At 46.4% G+C, this 21,212-nt stretch overlaps 1 long non-coding RNA gene across 2 annotated transcripts in view; it reads right to left on the reverse strand.

Annotated features, from left to right (window-relative positions):
- Nucleotides 1-989: 989 nt before the first annotated feature.
- The window catches only part of LOC132646847 (uncharacterized), a 40,711-nt gene continuing 20,488 nt past the window's right edge, over nucleotides 990-21,212 (reverse strand). For both annotated transcript variants that reach the window (XR_009585177.1, XR_009585176.1), the window contains one exon: nucleotides 990-5,697. This is a non-coding gene — a long non-coding RNA (uncharacterized LOC132646847). The remainder of the gene's footprint in view (nucleotides 5,698-21,212) is intronic.

Consider the following 21,212-nt stretch of genomic DNA (forward strand, 5'->3'; position numbering starts at 1 on the left):
CAGTCATAGACAGAGATTTCAGTTTCCCAGGTGTGGAAATGAGGTTTGAAGGGTTAGAGCAGGTAACAAATCCATAGAACAATTTTTTTTTTTTATCCACACAGGGATATTTTTAAAGGGATGGTGTTAACAAATCTCTCCCCAGGATCAGGTTAATAGGTCTGTACTGGGACTATCTGAGGCAAACCAGGACATATGAGCAGCCTTCGCATCTAAAAATGGGACAGAACTGGAGTCCGACATCAGAAGTGGAGGCTCTGGTCTCTGATCCCTCCTCAGCCCACCTCTGGGAATCTGCTAGCTTGAGTCAGTCTGGGGGAACCAGGGAACTGGGGACTGTGGCTCTGAGCACTGCTAGCCAGTCTCCCAGATGGGCAGGGATGGTGCAGCTTTGCCCATCTGCTCCTCATTGGAGCTGGGCAGCTGATCTGTTTCCCCTTTGCTGCCAGTCCAGAGCATGGGTGACTCCTCCTGGTTTTATTGGGACAGACTGCAAAGGTCCAAACCAAAAGGATCACGTGGGGCTGCCTTGGGCGCTTCTGGAGCACTCTTCCAGAAGCTCAGAGATCTGGTCTTCCACTGTCTCACTTGACGGCCTTGAAGGACTCTGCCACTTGGGCTCCTGGAGTTCTCACCAAGACACAGTGTGTTCCCGCCATACTGCGTGTTGGTGAGCACATGACAGTGTGCATGACACATGACAGTGTTCCCCTCAGCTTCTTTCTTTAGGCCCCACGCCCGCCCTGGGAGGAGGGGTTTGCAGGTAGCTCGCACTGGGCACAGAAGGCACCCACATCTGGGGCTAACAGGAACAGAGTAATTTACAGACACCAGCTACAACATCTTGGCCCGGCTTGTCTTTCTTTTGTAATTGCCCACTCCACCATTTATGGACTTGGAAATAGAAAACCTTGCCAGATTGCTTCAAAAGAAGTAAATCCGAACTCATAAAATCTCTTCTTCCACTTTTAAGAGAGGAAAACCAAGTCTTTAATGATTAGTTTAAGTCAATTTATTCAAGTACAAAAATGGAAAATTTGTCCAGTCCAATTTTTTTCTCTGACTTCAAGGGCATTGGACAGCCTGGTGGGATAAGGCACCGTGGCACCTGGGAAACGGCATTGCTCCAGCATCTCCTAAGGAGGGCCATCTCGCCCAGTCCTCATCTTCCAGATAAGGCAGCCAAAGCAAAGAGAGTGCCGTTGATTTCTGGGGGTCACTCATATAAAGAGGGGTGCAGCTGAGATTTCCAAGTCACTGTCAGTGTTGGGGTGTAACACCAGAGAATCTGGCTCAGCTGACACTTGTTCGGATTTCTTCTGTGCCAAACCCCGTGCAAGGAACAGGAAGGAAAATGAGATTCAGCAACGCCTTTCCCTCCCCTCCAATCTTCAGCACCTCGTCTCTCTCACTCACGCCCAGCAGATGGTCTTGTTTCTCCTCCTTGAGGAAAACGGATGCATCTGAAGAGAACTGGCAGGCACCAGCTCCCTCCATACCATCCTGTCTCATGCCTGTGAGTCATGCTCCCCTCCTGTTACTAGAAACCACTCATCCATCCTGCAGGTACCTGCTGTCCCTTTCCTACAGGTGGCTTCTACCTTCTCAATTTAAAAGGGCAGGGAAGGGGCAATTGTTTCCTGGCTACTCAAGAACTCCACTTCAGTATGTAACAGAGTATCAACTCAGCAAGTCCCAAGCTCCTGGGCTTCCCTCCCGGCTTCAGTGACACTTCTCCTCTTCCCTTCCAGTCAGACAAGCAGCGGTTTAGTCCTTGGCTTCTCTCGCAAAGGACCTGAGTTCTATTCCCAGCACTCACATGGCAGCTCACAGCTGCCTGTAACTCCAGTTCCAGGAGATCTGACATCCATATCTGTCCTCCGTAGGCACCAAACATATACTCAAAGTATGCAAGCAAAACATTTATACCCGTAGAATAAATGGGGGAAAAAAGCCAATGTGATAATAATGGTGATAAAAATATAAAAATAACCCATCACTGGATTAGGGGGTAAATCCAAGGAACTCTGGTTGGAAGTCTTTTATGCTAACCTACTAGTCTGTTGGCCTAGACACAGCACTCATATTCCAGGCTCTCTCTGCATCCCTCAGTCCCTCTGTGTTTACAGAATATGGCCCGAATATTCCACTGCCCCCTGCCCTAAACTTCTCTAGCCCAGGCTCTGGCCTTCCCACCCTTAACTCCTCTGGTCCCTAGTTATATAAGGGCAGTTTGGTTAGACAAGTCTCTTGGCCCAGGCCAGGCCATCCCCTCTTGGTCTACTATCCACTTATGAGTGAGTATATATCCTGTGTGTCTTTCTGCTTCTGGGATACCTCACTCAGGATGTTTTCCAGTTCCCACCATTTACCTGCAAATTTCATGATTTCCTTGCTTTTTATCGTTGAGTAATATTCCATTGTACCATAATTTCTGTATCCATTTCCAACTGAGGGGCATCTGGGCTGTTTCCAGCTTCTGGCTATTACAAATAAAGCTGCTACAAACATGGTTGAGCAAATGTCCTTATTGTGTACTTGAGCCTCTTTTAGCTATTTACCTAGGAGTGGTATAGCTGGATCTTGAGGAAGTGCTATTCCTAATTGAGAAAGCACCAGATTGATTTCCAAAGTGGCTGTGTAAGTTTACATTCCCACCAGTGGAGGAGGATTCCCCTTTCTCCACATCCTCTCCATCATGTGTTGTCACTTGAGTTATTCATCTTAGCCATTCTGATGGGTGTAAGGTGAAATCTCAGGGTCATTTTGATTTGCATTTCCCTGATGACTAAGGATGTTGAGCATTTCTTTAGTGTTTCTCTGCCATTCAATATTCCTCTATTGAGAATTCTCTGTTTAGCTCTGTACTCCATTTTTTTAATTGGTTTTACTTGATTTGTTGCTATTTAACTTCTTGAGTTCTTTATATATACTGGATATTAAGCCTCTGTTAGATATAGGGTTGGTGAAGATTCTTTCCCAATCTGTAGGCAGTCGTTTTGTTTTGACAACAGTGTTCTTTGCTTTATAGAAGCTTTTCTGTTTCATGAGGTTCCATTTATTGATTGTTGCTCTTAGAGCCTGTGCTGTTGGTGTTCTGTTTAGGAAGTTGTCTCCTATGCCAATCAGTTCAAGGCTCTTCACCACTTCTTCTAACAGGTTTGGTATGTCTGGTTTTATATTGAGGTCTTTGATCCACTTGGACTTTAGTTTTGTACAGGGTGATAAGTATGGATCTATTTGCATTTTCTACATGTAGACATCCACTTAGAACAGCAACATTTGTTGAAGATGCTATCTTTTTTCCATTGTATGGTTTTGGCATCTTTGTCAAAAATCAGGTGTCCATAAGTATGTGGGTTTATTTCTGGGTCTACTATTTGATTCCATTGATCCACCAGTCTGTTTCTATGCCAGTACCATGCAGTTTTTATTACTGTTGCTCTGTAGTACAGCTTGAGATCAGGGATGGAGATACCTCCAGAAGATTTTTTATGGCAGAGGATTGTTTTAGCCATTCTGGGTTTCTTGTTATTCCATATGAAGTTGAGAATTTTTCTTTCCACATCTGTAAAGAATTGTGTTGGTAATTTGATAGGAAGTGCATTGAATCTGTAGATTGCTTTTGGTAAGATGGCCATTTTTACTATGTTAATCCTGCCAAGCCATGAGCATGAGAGATCTTTCCATCTTCTGATATCTTCTAATTCTTTCTTCAGAGACTTGAAATTTTTTTCATACAAGTCTTTGACTTGCTTGGTTAGGGTCACACCACGGTTCTTTATGTCCTTTGTGGCTATTGTGAAGGGTGTTGTTTCCCTAATTTCTTTTCTTTTTTTTTATTTTCCCTAATTCTTTCTCAGCCCCTTTGTCTTTTGTATACAGGAGGGCTACTAATTTTTTGAGTTAATTTTGTATCCAGCCACTTTGCTGAAGGTATTTATCAGCTGTAGGAGTTCCCTGGTAGAATTTTGGGGGTCACTCAGGTAAACTATCATATCATCTGCAAATAGTGATACTTTGACTTCATCCTTTCCAATATGTATCCCCTTGATCTCCTTTAATTGTCTTATTGCTCTACCAAGGACTTCAAGAACTATGTTGAAGAGATATGGAGAGAATGGGCAGCCTTGCCTTACTCATAGCCAAACTTTGGGTAGAGTGCAGCAAATCTTATGAAAGGAGCTCCACAAGGAGAGCAACAGATCCAAAAAGTCTGGGCACAGGTGTCTTTTCTGAAACTGATACTCTAGCCAAGGACCACTCATGGAGATGGCCTGAAACCCCTGCACAGACCTTAGTAATGGGGATAGGGACTGTCTCTGACATGAACTGACTGGCCTGCTCTTTGATCACCTCTCCCTGAGGGGAAAGCAGCCTTGCCAGGCCACAGAAGAAGACAATGTAGCCACTCCTGATGAGACCTGATAGACCAGGATCACAGGGAAGTGGAGGAGGACCTCCCTTATCAGTGGACTGGGAGAGGGACACGGGTGGGGAAAAGGGAGGGTGGGATTGGGAGGGGAGAAGGGAAGGAGGTACAGGGGGGATACAAAGTGAATAAACTGTAATTAATAAAAAATTTTTAAAAAGAAAGTAAGTGAAAGCAGCGGGCAGCAGAGCCAGGCTGGGGCCTAACAGTCAGGCTCCAATGCCACTATGCATTCTGCCCACTGCAGCCAGCTGGTAGGCTTCCTTATGATGACGCTGATAGAAGTGCTGAATGAGACACGCTAGAAAGACATTTCCCAGCAGGGATGTGCCTGGTTTTCCATCCATTTAGCTGTCAGCTTTCATTTACCAGTCTTGGTCAGGAGGCCTGTGCTTTGTTCCTAGTGTGAGGCTGGAGACATAGGTGTGACCCCCAAGAGCCATACCATGCCTTCTTACCAGTGTCCCCTCTTAACAGTGCCAAGCTGCCCTCTCTTTCCCACGCTGTGCCCTGCCTGTGCCCCCTGTCCAGCCTAGAAGGTGCCCTGCGACAGCTCTGTGTGAAGGGTACCTTACTCCTGCTTTGAGGTCTGCTGGCATCACTTCCTCCGGACAGTTGACTTATCCTCTGGCATCCCTCAGATCTTCCACCTGGGGCAGTTGTGTGTCAGTGTGCACCCAGTGCCCCGAGGCGTGTCCATCCTCTCTCACCTCTCAACAGTTCAGCAGTGCACAGCCTGAAGGCAGGAGCTCACCATTGTCTGCCTTGGACTTGCAAGACCCGGTATAGGACTGGCTTGTGGCAAAGGCTCAACTGATCAAGCTGACTGGTTTCATGAATGAAATATGGTTTTGTAAAGAGTCCTGTGATTTGATACAGTTTCTCTACAACATATGGTCTGCAGGACAGAGGGATCCTTTCCCAGCACTTCCACAGTAAACAGCTCCGTAAGAGTGTGGCTTCCTAGAATTTTGCCTATACTTTCCTTATAATTGCAACCCTATTGTTTCCTATTTGTTTGACACCTCATAATCCCCTTCATTCTTCCTTGACAAATAATTTCAGGCTGTTACCCCTCAATCCCTGTTGTCAGATAAGTCAGGCCTGGATTGGGTTGATCTCGGCAGATAGGACCCAGGAACGACATTTTCTGTTTGGAACAGTTTCCTCAAATTGCAGGATAGGCTTGATTGATCCTGGGCTGTGGGTTCTGTCATGCATTTGCTCAATGAGTCCTTAACCAACCAAAACTGTAATTTCTTTGTCTGTAAAATAAAAACATGCACACTTTCTGTAGGATGTTGTGGATTCAGGAAGTTATAAGTGCAGTACTAGAATACAGCAGGTGCTCAATAAATACTTTAGCCTTTCCTAGCAGGTAAGATATGTTGATCTTTTTTTCCTGCGGTATAACAATAAGTGCATAGTCCATAAGACATGGATATGAAGACTGTACACAGAAAGCAAAGTACCTAAAAGCTACAGAGCATCTCTTGATGTTTCCCTACGCAGCCCTTTTTCCCAGCATCTGTCTTTAAGCAGGAAACCCACAATGCAGATGATCTTTCCCCGTGGCTCAGACCACCCTGCACTGCACCTCCCTGTTACATGGAAGCACGTGGGATTAGCAAGTGATATGGGAACAAGGGTGAAGAAAGAGGGAAGAGCATTCTAAAAGAAGGAGCAGGGAAAGTCTGAGACCAGCGCTTGCAGGGAGAAACCAGTGGGGAATAGTCAGAGGCAAGCATAAGCAGACTCAAAACCTGGACCTGCCTAGACAATATGATAACAGAAATATGACAATAGAAAGAGAACTTGAAGGTATCAAAGCAGATGCTGAGACTCATAGCCAAACTTTGGGTAGAGTGAATGGAATCTTATGGAAGAAGGGGGAGATAGAAAGACCTGGAGGGGTCAGGAGCTTCACAAGGACAGCAACAGAACCCAAAAAATCTGGGCCCAGGGTCCTTTCTGAGACTGATACTCTAACCAAGGACCATGCATGGAAATAGCCTAGAACCTCTGAACAGATGTAGCCCATGGCAGCTGTCTCCAAGTGGGTTCCCTAGTAATGGGAACAGGGACTGTCTAACTCAGTGGCTGGCTCTTTGATCATCTCTCCTTGAGTGGGGAGCAAGCCTTACCAGGCCACAGAGGAGGACAATGCAGCCAGTCCTGATGAGACCTGATAGGCTAGGGTCAGAGGGAAGGGAAGGAGGATCTCTCCTATCAATTGACTTGGGAAGGGGCATGGGAGGGAGGGAGGAAGGGGGCTATAGCTGGGATACAAAGTGAATAAGCTGTAATTAATAAAATAAATTAATTAAAAATAAGAAAGAACTTGGAGTTTAAAGAAAAAACACTACATGTATGGCTTGGCAGTGCAGCTATCTAGCTGATCAGCCATGGATAAATTTCTGTGCCCTTTTCTCACCTGGACTGGAAAATTCAGCTCATCTAGTACCAGAGCTTTGCATACGAAGCACACAGAGTAACACACATGGGCATAAAGTTTACACCACAACATGGCATATCACGGGAAGGGACTTTTATAATAATAAACTTGTTGGTTGATTTCAGTCTCCAAATATCTGGCTTGTCTGCCAAATCACTTTGCCAAGGGTTCCTTGAGATGTCATCTTGAATGTTTTGCCCAACTCCAAAACTCCAGAAGGCTTTGGAAAGATTGGCAAGATTCACCTATGCTCACCCAAGAGAATTTAATCCTTAGCTACCTTTGCTGCTCCTTACAAATGGCTGTGCATGCATGGACAAAAGGAGAAAAATAAAATAATTGGTATGTAAAAGTTAACATTCACTATCATGAATTATTACCACTTCAGGTTAAACTACTATCAAATTACTATTGTCACATCACTCTTGTTGCCCTAAGGGCTAATAATGTGTTTTTCTGATTTGGATGCGGCTCCTGACAGGTGGGGTCATGTGCAAACAAAATAGCTCTCAAACATCCATCCACACATGACGAATACAGGACCCTGGGCCAGTGCCCAGGAGAGTCTTTCATGTGCAGCCATCCAAGAGAAGGTCTCATTTGAAAGCCCACAATTGATACTCCTTCACCATCCAAACGTAAACAGAACCAGGATCCCAGAATTCGCCAATGTGCACCTCTGGCGGGCATTAGCTGGTGCTGAATAATTACCATCATGAGTGGTGATCACAGTGCTAGGAACTCTTCCCCTGTCCCCAGACTCTCATAAGAAGAACAGGCACATAATAAATGAAAGCAATAGTAACAGATTCATGATAGTGAGTATTAACTATGTGGTCTACTAGTTATTTCATTTCTTTCTCTTTTTGCCCATGCACGCACAGCCATTTGTAAGGAACAGCAAACATGGATGGAGATGAAATTCTCTTGGATGAGCATGTTTGAATATTGCCAGTCTTTCTGAAGCCTTCTAGAGTTTTGGAGTCACAAATCTGTCTCCTACCCTCACAGCACCACAAAATAATTGTCCTTCTCCCCATAAGACTGACAGTAAACTTGAAATCTGTCCTCAGTGTCTACCACATGAAAGTCCCTTCTTTACAATTCTTCAATCGTATAACATCACATGAATATGAGAAAATTAGGTTCGATCATTGCCCCGTGGGGCTCACAGCTTAGGATTAGAGACTCATCAAATTCACAGTCACTTTTTTTTTCTCCAACGTGGGACAGAGGACATTTGTGTGATAGCACAGAGCTGGAGGATCTGACCTGGGTTTGGGGTGGGTGAAGGGAGGCAGGGTGAGCTGTAGATACTCTCAGAGGAAGCTGCACATAGCCTGAGCCTTCAGAAACAAGAGTAGACACAGTCGGTGTCAGGACGTTCAGAGAAAAGAGCCTTCCAGGCGAGAGAAGCAGAAAGGACCACATTGGCGGAAAGGGAGGAGAAGCCAGCGAGGGGGATATCGATGGAGCAGAGCTAGGCCAAGACGTACAGGAGCTAGAACATCACCCCGAGGTTCAGATGGGCCTCCCCGAGGCCTGACATGAAAAAAGACAGCCTAGATGTGTATGGCCCCGCAGTCTTCCCACCTCCACCCATCCTGTTTGCTGCAGCCCAATAGACGCACTCATCGCAAGGAGGCTTGTGGTCCAGGAAAAGGATGCTGGTGGCAAGGATGCTAGTGACCGCGACACAGGGTGTGGCAGCAGAGATGGAGAAGTATTGCTAAGCCAAGGGCTCCTGAGGAGGCACCAGGACTCTGGAGCCAGGTAAATCCCTGGCTGGCTGCAGTACGGAGGTCATGAAAAATAAAGAATGCAAAGAAAGGAGCCAAGGGCTTCCACAGAGAGGGTGTGAGGCTATTGTTCGACAGTGAGTTCCTTTTCCTTTCCTTTTCTTTTTCAATCATATGCACGGAGATATAAACTAAAGCATTCCCTTTTAAAAGTTTATATGGGATCATAACCCCGTTTTATATATGGGAAAAGGCTGACTCCCCGTGGGTTTTCTGTATTTTCATATTGCCATAATTCAAACAATGTGATGAATCCACTCGCAATAAATTCTGAAGCTGGGCTCAGAGAAGCTGAATTTTATGGGGACTTTATTGAGCTGTGCCCCCAGGGCTGGGTGGCAGTTGGGGAGGAAAATGGTATTTGGGGGTGGGGGCAGAAGAGGGAGCTAACATTTATGGGGTACTCACTGTGTAGCAGGCCACTCACCCCTTGGGAAATTAAAGTGAGTGGTGTTTGGGGCTTGATGGGAGCTTAAGGGTTAAGTGAGTTGCCCACAACAGCAGTTAAGTGGCCAGCCTGGCTAACTCTAGTCAGGACCCTTCCACTAACAGCATCCCCAGACCCTTGGAGTGGAAGACACATCCCAGGCTATAAGGGAGGAGGCTTCTGTTTATTTACCCTGTCTCTCCAGCTTTTCAGACTGCACTATTTAAGCTGAAAAAGTGTCCTCGCTGTTAGCGACCCGCCCTTCCCCGGCTTACACAGGGAGCAAGCAGGTACTTTTATATCCTGTCTTAACCCCCCCCCCAAGATGGCAGATGAGGCCTATGCCTTTCAAGCCCCAAGCCCAAACCCAGTACTCAATCTCCCACCTCTACTCTTCGGTGGAAACCCCACAGATGAACAAAAGAACTGCAGGTTTGATCTAGTTTTGTCCACACCTCAGCAGGAGGGAGCCTCCTCCAATGGAATCGGATTCTCAAAGGCGTTTGATCTTCCTTCTCTGGAGCAGGCCAGAGTTTGTTTACAGACCACTTTCCATCCCATGAAAGTGAGAGTTAGGAAATTTGAGCCAACAGTCCAGGATATTTAGTGGCAGTCAGATCGGGGCCCAGTGTCAAGGGTGCATTGCCTAGTATGCCCTTCAGCAGCGGTGGGCTCAAATAAGCTTGCTTCCTGCTTGCTTCCAAACCCTCCGCTTGGCCTTGCCCCTTGGCCTGAGAAGTGGATAGCCGCTGTGGATACCAACAGAGATGCCCTCTCCTGGGCATCAGCATGCCCAGAAATATGACCCTTCAAGGAAGGGTGTGTGGCACAGAACCAGGAACCTAGCAGAGGCAACATGAGAACTACACGGGTGTGATCCCTCCAACAGAAGAGGGATGCAGGATGTGGGGTGCAGAGCTGAGCAGGTCCGGGGTGTAAAAATCATCCTGATGGAGGAAGGGGAGCTCAGAAAAAAGCCACGGCCTCATAGAGGGTGTAAGACCTAGCTGGGATCACGAGAGTTTCTCACCCCCTGAGGCCTACTAATGACTGTGGGGATCTGAAATGTTCTAAAGGCAAAATGACAGGGACCAGTGACAAGCGAAAAGAGGAAAGCAAGGATTTCCTCAGCTCATCTCCTAGCAGTCCTTTCTCTGCTGGGCACCTGTGGCTGGATCCTCTTGTGCCCTCAATAGCAATGTGACTTCCTTCTCTGCCTAGGAGATTTGGAACCCATTGTTTAGGGTTCCAAGTCCCACCCCCTCCCCTGTGAAGTCCTTCCTGGCCCCTCGCTCACATCTGCTCACCCTCAGTCACAGTGTCCACACCTTTGTGTTTCGCAGCCTGAGGCTTACCCAGAGGATAGCATTGTGACATTGTGACTTTGTTAAGATTGTAGTCATACTAGAACAAGTGGAACACAGCTATTGTGAAAGTCTCTCTCTCTCTCCCCCTGTGTGTCTCTCTCTTTGTCTCTTTCCCTGTCTCTGTCTCCATTACTTTCTGTGTGTCTTTCTCTTTGTCTCTCTTTCTATATATGTGTCTATCTGTATGTCTGTCTCCCTTTCCCTCCCTGTCTCCCCCCCTCCATCCTTATGCTCATTTTTACAAATTGTCACTTCCATTTTATCACTATCCCATAAGTTCAGTATTAGTTTCCCACTTTAAAAATGGGGAAACGGGATGAAGAGCTGGCTCACTGAGCGAAGGCAGGCGCTTGCTGTCAAGCCCAACAACCTGAGTTCAGTCCTGGACCCACATAGTGAAAGGAGAAAACTGACTCTCTCAAGCTGCCCTCTGACCGGCCCCCACCCCCAATAAGCACATGGTAATACACCTGCATACAAGTTTGCATGTGTGCGCACACATGCACATTAGATGAAAAAGGAGAGACGGGGAAAGGGAGGAACGAAGGAAGAAAGGAAGGATAAAAGAAAGTATGAATGAATGAAATTTTTATGAGGCAATTGAGGCTCCAGGAGGCCCAGAGATCTTACTGCCGCGGAAAAGCCTGGATCGCTCATATTCCTCAGCAATAGAAGGTACGGGGCACAGTAGTAAGTGCTTCTGCTCACGATGAAAACAGTGAAGAGGGCCTAAGTGCAAGGAGAGACGTAAAGCAATAGCTTTGTTTTGCTGCAGCTGTCTCAGACTATATCCTGGCACAGGTACAGAAACAGACCCTGAGGATTCTGGGAGTTAACCACAGGGGCCTGGAGACCCGGAAGAAGTATGAAGTTTGCCTATGGTACCCACATTGGGTACATTTCCCAGAGCCTGCTGTGCATCCCTCTCCACACCTCTACCTCCCAGAGCTGATGCTGGTGACTGGCCCATTTTCTACCCTGCAACAGAAGCCTCTCTGTACCTGTCCTCAGAGACAGAAGGAGCACAAAACCTTGGCGTTTCCTGGTGGTGCTCTCCCAATTAAGCAAAGAAGCCAACCGCGGCCTCCTTGAGCCAAACTAATTGCATCCTACCGGGCTGCTGCCTGCCAGCTTTCCCCTAGAGTAAGGCTTTATAGGCCACTTAGCCCCACGCCCAGGTTTATGATGGAAACACTGACAAAGCTTCACTGATAAGGTTACAGAGCACCCAGGAGACCAGAAACCTAGTAATTTCCAGATTCCAGATTCCAAATCCAGCCTGGATTCTGAGGTGTGGGCCAAGAGGACCCTGGCCAGAACTGTCTGTTTCCCTTTCAACGTGCTCTGGAAATGCCGCTTGGTACCTTGCTGGGATTTTAATGAGAAGTTTCTCCTTCAGCACCTCCCCGTACCCCACTTAGCTTGCCCATTCCTGGCACTGTCCAGAATTCATTCATCTGTCCGACCAATCATTGAATCCTGAGCTCCCGTGTGGATGCTGCTGAACGCCTCGGAGAAAGACCAACCTATTAAGCAACTATTAGCTCAGTTTATTCCACCTGGTATTTATGGAGTGACATGGCGCCATCAAGCAAGCCCCAAAGTGTGCACTACTCTGGCGAACAGTTCATACAGACTCTGACCGCCTCAGGAGCCCGCTAGTCATGAAGGATAAAAAATAAATAAGAGCCGGGGCGATAGTCCAACAGTTAAGAACACTTACTGCTCCTCTTTTGGACCTGAGTTCAGGTTCCAGAATCTGTGTCAGGGCGGCTCATAACCACCTGTCACTCTGGCTCTAGGAGCTCAGCAGCTTCTTCTCATCCCCCCTGGCATCCACATATATATGACATACATTCACACAGAGGCACACACACATACACACACATAAAAATAAAACCTTAAAGCGGAAAATGAACAGGTATGGAAGCTGAGGCAGGAGTTAAAAAGCAGGCTACATAGTGGACTCTGTCTCAAACAACCTGAGCAAACAGATAAGCAAACAAAACAGGGAGGAGAAAATGCTGGTATTGAGTTTACTCAAAATAAATAAGGTGGCTGGATCATTTAGCGATTCGCCAGTTCTGGGGAAAATTTGTAGTTTGCCTTTAACATAACCAAAAACTGAAAACAAATGAGCAAACATCATTGTCTAATTAAAAATCTAGTTCTTCAAACTTGTGGGTGTGGGTGTCTCTGTCGTAGGAGGCCTAGCTGAATACTGTGGGGTGTTCAGCGGGGTTCATGAACTGTCCCCATAAGACGTCAGTAGAATCAACTTCCCCAACCGTCACATCAACCAACCAAAGCGCATTAAGAAGTTGACCAGTGCCCTGGGGGTCGGGCAAGTATAGAAGAGGAAACCCCGTCCCCAGGCAACAGCCCTGGTATAAAATCGTATCTTTTTATTCTGGAGCTATGACCTTTCTTCGCCCAGCTAAACTGAAGTCACAATACTGATTTTCACCCTAGATACCGACCCTCTGATGGTCACTTTGCTCTGTGCCCCATCTCTCATTCACACCTTCCCCGAGACATCACCTCAGGGCTATCTCCCATCTCACCCTCAGAAATCTGTACTGACTCATCTCTACCCAAGCAACCTAGGCAGCACTTTTTTTTAAAGAGTTATTTATTTATTATGTATACAGTGTCCTGCCTGGATACCAGAAGAGGGCACCAGATCTCACTTATAGATGGTTGTGAGCCACCATGTGGTTGCTGGGAATTGAACTTGGAACCTCTGGAAGAACAGCCAGTGCTCTTAACCTCTGAGCCATCTCTCCAGCACACCCCCCCCCAGCACTTTCAAATGAATCTTTGAACCCTTTAGGCTTCTGGGAATTTCTGTTCTAATAATAAAATCGCTGATTTCTGTGTCAGTGAGGTATGTGGGGGTGCTAATACTTTAACCTAGTATTTAACAAAGTCCTGGCCTATACTTGGTAATACTTACCAATTGTTCCAGTTTGTTCAAGTTTAAGTGAAGAATTGACAAGCACAATCAGCCCTATCTGCTAGCTGAAAAATTGCTGGTCTCCACTCCACTCCTCACCAGCCACCTGAACTTGGAATAGAAATCCACCTGTCTCATCTCCATGGTTCTCTAAATATGTACAGCAGGTGGGTGTCTCTTTGATTTTTCCCTCACAGTAATTTGGAGATATAAAAGAGTAATGGCATGATGGCTCTTAATAAACAGATGGATCGTATCTGTTTGAGAGGCTATTATACTACTACCTAACAAGAAACTTGGAGGTACAGATATTGAACTGAACTAAATCAACTGGAAAAATCAAGTCACTTGTTTGGTAATTCTTCCCCTACCTAGACTTTTAACATTTCAATTCAAGAATGTTACCTTTCCACCATTGCTAAAGTTCAGAGATCCTCTGAAAAAAAAATTTTTTTTTTCGAAGTGGCCAGACCTCTGGCTGGAGGACATTTTCCCCAGAACATGCAGCCCTATGGAATCTTGAATGTTAAAGTGTTTACGAAGTGGGAAATGCTGAGGAGAGGGATTCAGGAGAGGTACTGCTTATAAAACATAGCCCTCCTTTCAAAGAAAACGGAAGTTACATCCTCTTTAAAGAAATGAAATGAAAAGAGATCTCCTTAAGAATTTAGCACTATCCTGAACTGAATCATGCCCCATCCAAAAAGTGTAAGGTTCTAATCATTGTACCTATTTGTACAATGACCTCATTTGGAAATAAGACGTGCACGTGTCAATATTATCAAGCTGGCAAGAGGTCGCGCTGGAATTTAATGTAGCGTAATGACCACTACTGCCAAGAGAAGGAAAGTCAGAAGGCAGCAGGGACTGGAGCAATACCTCAGCAGACTAAAGACAGAAGTTTTCTGGAAACCACCAGAAACCAGGAGGTTTGTATGGAATACATTGCTCCTCGGCATCCCAGAGAAGATCCCACCTCTGTCACCAAGGTGGATTTCAGACTTGCCAACTCCTGAACTATGAGACAAGAAATATCTGTTGTTTTGAGCCATTCATTTGTGACCCTGGTAGAACAGTGCTAGGGAACAAACACAAGCACCAGAGGTGAAGGTCATGAACCATTACCTTACATGAAGTCCTCCTCTCTTCTGGCCACATGCTCTTGTCGCAGCATCCAGACCACAAACAGAGGACAGGAGATGGACTCGGAGCCCATCCCAGGAGTGGGGGGCATTCAGAGGGCCATGCCTGATTGAATCTCCTCTGTGTCCTCAGCCTCGTAGCCAGAACACAGAGAGGATGATGGGAGAATGCCATCTCTGAACTAGCTGATGCCGCCCCAGGAGATAGACGGTGCCCAGGTCAGAGGCTGGCCAGTAGGAGCATGGTAAGCAACACCTAACAATGCTTTGCATGTGGGCTGCCTACTGCAGAAGCCCACTGTGTCTCAGCTAAACACTATCCAATCCTTATTCCTATTTGAGAGGAATCTTGCCTCATAACTGAAAGGGAGAGATGCTCTATCAGGACATGTCCAAACTGTAGATGTGTAACCTCTGGTCTGGATGGTATAGCTCTGCAGCAGAGTGCCTACCTAGCATGATCTGGGCCTTAGGTTCAATCCCCAACACCACCAATACAATATAGAACATTCGTAATCTCGACTCGAGCCAGGTACACAAGCAAGGAATACAAAGTTTAAGGAACGGCCAGCACCACCTCAAACAGGAAGAAACATTAGGTCATTTCCTGCTGGCAGAGTCTGTCCACCACATTAACTTCACTGTGGCATCAGAACCGATGGCAGCAGCAGGTCCTACAGATGCTTTGGTAAGGCACATGTGAGCCGGGTGCAGGAGTCAAACCCTACAAATGTAGACTGGACTTCTGGGAGTCTCATGAAAACCAGGACTCAAGGGCATGTTTCAGCAATTCCACGAAAACTGATGAGCTTGGAGCTAGGAATGAGGCTCAGCGGTAGAATACTTGCCTTGCATGCACGAGGCCCTGGGTTCACCACTGAAAACAAGACACCCGGAAAGCGTTTTGCACTTGGTGCTTCTTACTACTCAGAAAGTACAATGATTGGTGGGCCTCGGGATTTTGGAGCCAATATAGACTGCATTTGAACAGACCTCATCAACCCATTTGGGCTTAAATGACCAGCTTTGAATGGAAAACACTACTACAGCTTAAACCTGAAACATCCCCCAAAGGCCCAGATTCTATAGGTGTGACCCCTGGTCTGTGGTGCTATTGGGGACTGAAACGTTTAAGAGATGGAGCCTAATGGAAGGAAGTCAGATTTCACTTCCTTGTGGTCCATTCCGGAAGGGATGTTAGCACCCTGGCATCCCACTTAGCTGCTATGATTCAAGCATCTCGATCCAGAACACACTCTTCTCCATGAATACTGCCCTGTCACAGGTCCAGAGGATCAGGAGCAAGAGGCTATGGACTGAATCTTCTAACAGCATGAATCAAAAGAAATGTTTCACCTTCTAAAGATGATTTTTCTTAAGTACAATGGTTCTCAATCTCCTGAGTGCCGTGACCATTTAATACAGTTCTTCATGTTGTGGTGACTCCCAATCATATAATTATTTTTGTTGCTACTTCATAACTATAATTTTGCTACAGTTATGAATTGTAGTGTAAATAGGTATGATGGTCTTAGGTAACCCCTGTCAAAAGGAAGTTCCACCCCCAAAGAGGTTGTGACCCACAAATTGAGGAATCACTGCTGTAGTCTTTAGTATAACAGCTGGAAGATGACCACCACAGACAATGGGGGACTCTCTGCCCAATCAGGCCATGTCACAATCATTTCTGCAGCTTCTCTGGGATGACGTACGAGAGCCAACAATATTTACAGTGCCTAAACCAGACTGAAACAGTGGGTAACAAACCAGGACTACTCAACCTGAAATTCACAGTAATAAGACCTTGAAGTCTAGGGGCAAATCTGAGCCCTAAATGTAGAGTCATTATGTTCTGTTAATAAGCATCATTTGGGTTGCTACAGGGCCCTGTCGGTGACTGAATGACTGGACATCAGACTCCAAGATAAGGCCTGTCCCAAGCTGAGCCTCTCAGACTGAGTGTTAGCATAATCCATACCATAAAGTTGGCCATGCCCAACAACACCCAGTCACCCAGTAAAAACAAGCTCATAGGGCTTGTATGAATAGTGAAAGTGGCCGGGGTAAGACACCCTCAGTCCCCAAATGTCATTCTAGCATGCCAGCAGGAAGATAGCTCACAATACGGGACACTCTTCTAAAGACAGGGCTAAACATTTTGAACAGGGAGCTAATTTGTATAGACAGAACAAGATGTCCAGAGCCAAGGGGAAGAAGGACTGTATGTCTCATTCCACACTCACTCACATTCCGTCCTCCTGCACACAGCTCTGGGCTCTGCTAGTTTGGGGGATCTGGGGAAGAGGCGATGCTTTGGGGAGGACTGCTCCAGTGAGGCGGCAGAGCAGTGGTCTCGGTGAACTGGATTTCATAGGGCCCCTTGGTGCTCAGGTTGCTTCCACTCCTGCAACAAGAGACCAAGAAGAGAGGCAGTCCCCAAAACAGGCCGGGTTCCTGATCCTGATTGTCAAGGAAAAAAACGGGGCCTCTATTTTTGGGAGAAGATGAAATAGAAGGATTCCTCAGGAGGCTCCTACTTCTCTCTCGTAGGGTCAGTGGAAATGTTCTCCAAGTCCCTATCGAGGGCTCATATCCCTCGAAACTAAACATTTGGGCCACCCACCAGGGGCCAGAGAAAGGGTGACTGAAGAAAAAAAGCAGAGAAAAAAAAAACAGAATAAAGTCATAAAAAGGAGCCACAAGCAGCAGCCATGCTGAAACGAGGCTCTTTCTGCCGTCTGTACTCCTTCATTGCACCAGAAGTATCTGTGTGCTTCCTTCTGCATCTCTCTGCTGAGCTTTTTGGTGAGGGTAACTGAATTTGCAGCTAGCCCATAGGGTTCAAAAAATAACTGACGGGGTGGTAGGGATCCAGCAACTGAATGGGCTTTGGCTTTATTCTTTTGGGGAAAACCATTTGTGGCTATAAGGATGCATGCATGTAGCCTGCCTGTGTGCATGTAGTTTGAATAGAAAGACACAGCCAGAGGCAAGTACAAGGGACATTCATTAGGTCTCAATAGTCATCAGCAAGGACTCCCCTTATTCAGAGGAAAGCCATAGTGGAGAGCAGCCCACCTCTCTGGGAGCTTCTCTGAGAAAAGAGGAGCCCACATTTTGTCCCCTGGGTAAATGAGGGTAAAAGCAATTTCTCAGGGTCCAGTATCCATGGTTAGGGACTGATGATGGTATAACTTTGGCATCTTCCAAAAGGTAAAGGTTTTCTTTTTTGCCATACATCTTCCTGAGTCATGTGTTTTTGAAGTCTGGTCCCTTGCATCTGTTTAATCTGAGGCATCCAACACTTTTCGACTAGTTCTGTGGGGAAGCCAGTTCCACGGTTGACCATTACTTGGTGTCAAGAGCGGAGCTGATAGAGTTACTCTGAGTGCCTGGGTTTCCTTAAAGGCCCTTCAATCAATGGAGGGCAGGAACTTTCAAGAGATACCATCATGTTCTCACCACTATGAGAAGTGCTCATCTCTTCTTAGGTATGCAAGAGCTCATTTTACCCTCTCCACAACACTTTAAGGTCAATAGTATTCCTTTTCCATTTTAAAAGGTGAACATGGCCAGGGTATGCAGCTGGGTGAGGGAGAGTTTGGGAGGCATGATCCAGACCCCAGGTTCAAATCTAAGTTCTAGTGCTGCAAGTAAGTAGAAAATAAATAACAAAAATGAGAAAGCCGTGACTCAGAGAGGTTGAATGGCTTCCTCTAGTCATGTGAAGCATCAAGAACACAAATGCAATTACGTACGGAAGCACACAAGGAAGCCTCAAATGGACCTGACCCTATGAAGGCTCCAGATTGGCATCTTACTGTCTCATCTGACCTGCACTCTCCTTCCCTTCCTCTTGAGTATGCTTTCTCCCTGGGAACATGAGCATAAGGCCCAGTGACCAGGTTCAACCAAGCAGCCTTGGTGATAGAACCTAAGTGTTCTTTCTTCCTCACAGGTCTCAGAAATCCACCATGGCCCTTAATGCCTGGCCTGCATGTGACTTCAGGCCATTTCCCTATGAAATGGAGCCCACCATCTCCACATGGATTCTCTAGCACCTAAGACCACCCCTCCACCTTCTCTCCCCACAAACAGATGGGGTAGCATCCTCAGGAACCCCAACCCTTGGGGTTGGCCCTGCAGGAGATATGGAGAAAGGTCAGGGATCCAGTTGATTGAATTGCTGGTCCAGGATACATGCAGATCTTTAAGTCCAGCTCTGGGGTGGCACTTCCCTGTCCCTTTGTGTCAGGAAGCCTGCCCAGGGTTTTAGGGCCAGAGATGATGCTGAGCCTCGAGGCTTCCCTAACTCTTCACCATGATAAGAAGCCAACGCTTCAAAGCTTCAAAGCTACTTGCTCATCACAAAATCTGACAGACTGGAAACATTTGGAACACCCATGCTGAGCCACCAGACCTGGGATTGCATCTGGAACTTTCTAGCGCTTCCCAGTTTTATTGGATGCTTCCCCTCCACAAGTTCCCCTACGGACTCTTGGTAAGTCAAGGGAACAGGCTCTGGATGATACTCACCCTTAGGCAACCACCCCCAAGCCATCACATCTCTAGGAAGACTCCTGATACAATTTGAATAAGTGTTTCTCAATTGCCTATGTGGCTCTATTGGGAGGAAGTGGGATCTTTTGAAGGAAGTTAAAGCCGTTGGAATGTGCCTTTGGAGGTGACATTGGGACTGAGGCCCCTCCTGTCTCTTTTTGCCCCTGTTCCATGAGGGAGGCAGTTTTACTTCAATACTACGATATACTATTTCTCCACAAGCCCAAAAACAATAGACCAGCCCCTCTCGGACTCTGAAACTATAAGACAGAGTAAACTTTTTCCCCTTATAAGGCATTTATTTCAGGTGTTTTGTTACAGTGATGGAACAGTGACTAAGATAGTCCCTACAGTTGGATGGGAACCTCGTGGCACTTTTCTCTTGCCTCTAGCAGAGCACAAGAAACTCAAGGACCTATTCTGCGCTCCGGTAGCCTTCCAAGCCAGCAGTTCTCAATGGGGGTGGGGTGGGATGTGATCCTCTCCCCCAAATCTAGCACTCTGTGCCAACATTTTTAGTTATTGCCGCTAAGAAATGCCACTAGCATCAAGTGTACAGTGGCTGAGGATGGTACTAAGCATCCAGAAATGCCTAGGAGTGTACGACACAAAATTATCCAGCCCAAAATGTTGACAATGGGGCTGGTTTTCTCAGCATGTTGGTCAACGGCACCCAACAACCCGAAGGGCTTTGCACTTATTGATTGCACTCCTGTGTGATTTTCCACAGGGAGAATCATAGTAACTTGTGAACAAGGAAGGCCATAGGTTTTTTCACTTTGATCTGGCCTGTGGGCAGTGCTGGTCAATACTTTGGAGACAGAGAGACCATCACTGCCCTAGAAAGCCATACTCTCTACAGGCGGAGGTAGATCCTGAGCTTCCTGGCCATGTGCTGTGACAGGAGAAAGTTGGAGAAGAACCTGGCCCAGCCCAGAGAAAAGGGCTGCTTGGGCCTAGCGTCACTTTTGAAGCCCAGGCCACGCGTCCTGTCAACCTCTTGGAGGAGAGAGAAGGGAAAAGCGTCTCAACAAAGGTACAGCATAGCTCTCAGAAGGTAGGCTGTGTCAGAAACTCTAGGCCATTCTTTTTGTGCAGAAGACAGACTGAGAAGAGGCAAGATGTAGGAGATAAATGGAAAGGCTGGGATGAGCCAAATCACAGCCACTCGGACAACCTCACGAAAGATTTAAAGTAAAATGATGGCATGATCATAGTTCTCCCAGAAATGTGATCAGAGGTGTTGATGCTTGGCTCAGGGGCAGGGCAATCAGTGTAAGAGCTCAAGAACGACAGGAGCTGGATGAAGTGGGACAGTGACAACATCATGGGTGGAAAAACACCCCCAAAAGCGATGGGGTGGGACAGGATTTGGTGATATTGGAGGATGTGATGCGTAAGGTGCATGTGTTTATTTTGAAAGATGGTGCATCCGAGGAGGAGGACATTGTCTACAAGGCCTTATAATACTCTGGCCAGTGCCCCAAGGGTCTACCAGAGTGACTTAGAGCGTGTTCAGGCTGCCCAGGCCATGTGCTCTCCTAGCCTTATCTGCCCACAGGCCACTCGGTCCTCTCTGAAAGCCCACGGGGATGTACACCAAACCCTTTATTCTCTCCTACCAAGTGTATCTCTTGACCTAGAGGAGAAAACTAATAGTGGGCAAGTTAAAAACGAGAAAAGTTGCCTTAGAAATGTGGAAGGAAGAAAAGTATTCTTTCTTTAATCAACACAACTAAGAACCATAGTCATGGTAGGACCATCTTTGATAGCAAGTCGACTGATGGCAATTTTGGTAGACTGTTTCTAAAAGGACACATTATGTATGAGGTGGCTTTTGAAAAGGTGACTTTTGCACCTTCCACTAAGAAGCTGAATACTTCTATAAGAACCACAATAAAAATTTATGGGCACAGACATTTATCTTCTCTTAATGTTTTTTTTTAAGGTGGTGAGGGGGAGCAGAAAAAAAAGGAAAAATTCCCAAAACTGGGAAATTCCACCATCACCTGAATTTAAATGACATGATTTTTAATGACATAAAAAAATGTCTCATAGCATGACTCTAAATGTA

Source organism: Meriones unguiculatus, chromosome 12 (genome assembly GCF_030254825.1).
Source record: "Meriones unguiculatus strain TT.TT164.6M chromosome 12, Bangor_MerUng_6.1, whole genome shotgun sequence".
In the NCBI taxonomy this organism is placed as follows: Eukaryota; Metazoa; Chordata; class Mammalia; order Rodentia; family Muridae; genus Meriones; species Meriones unguiculatus.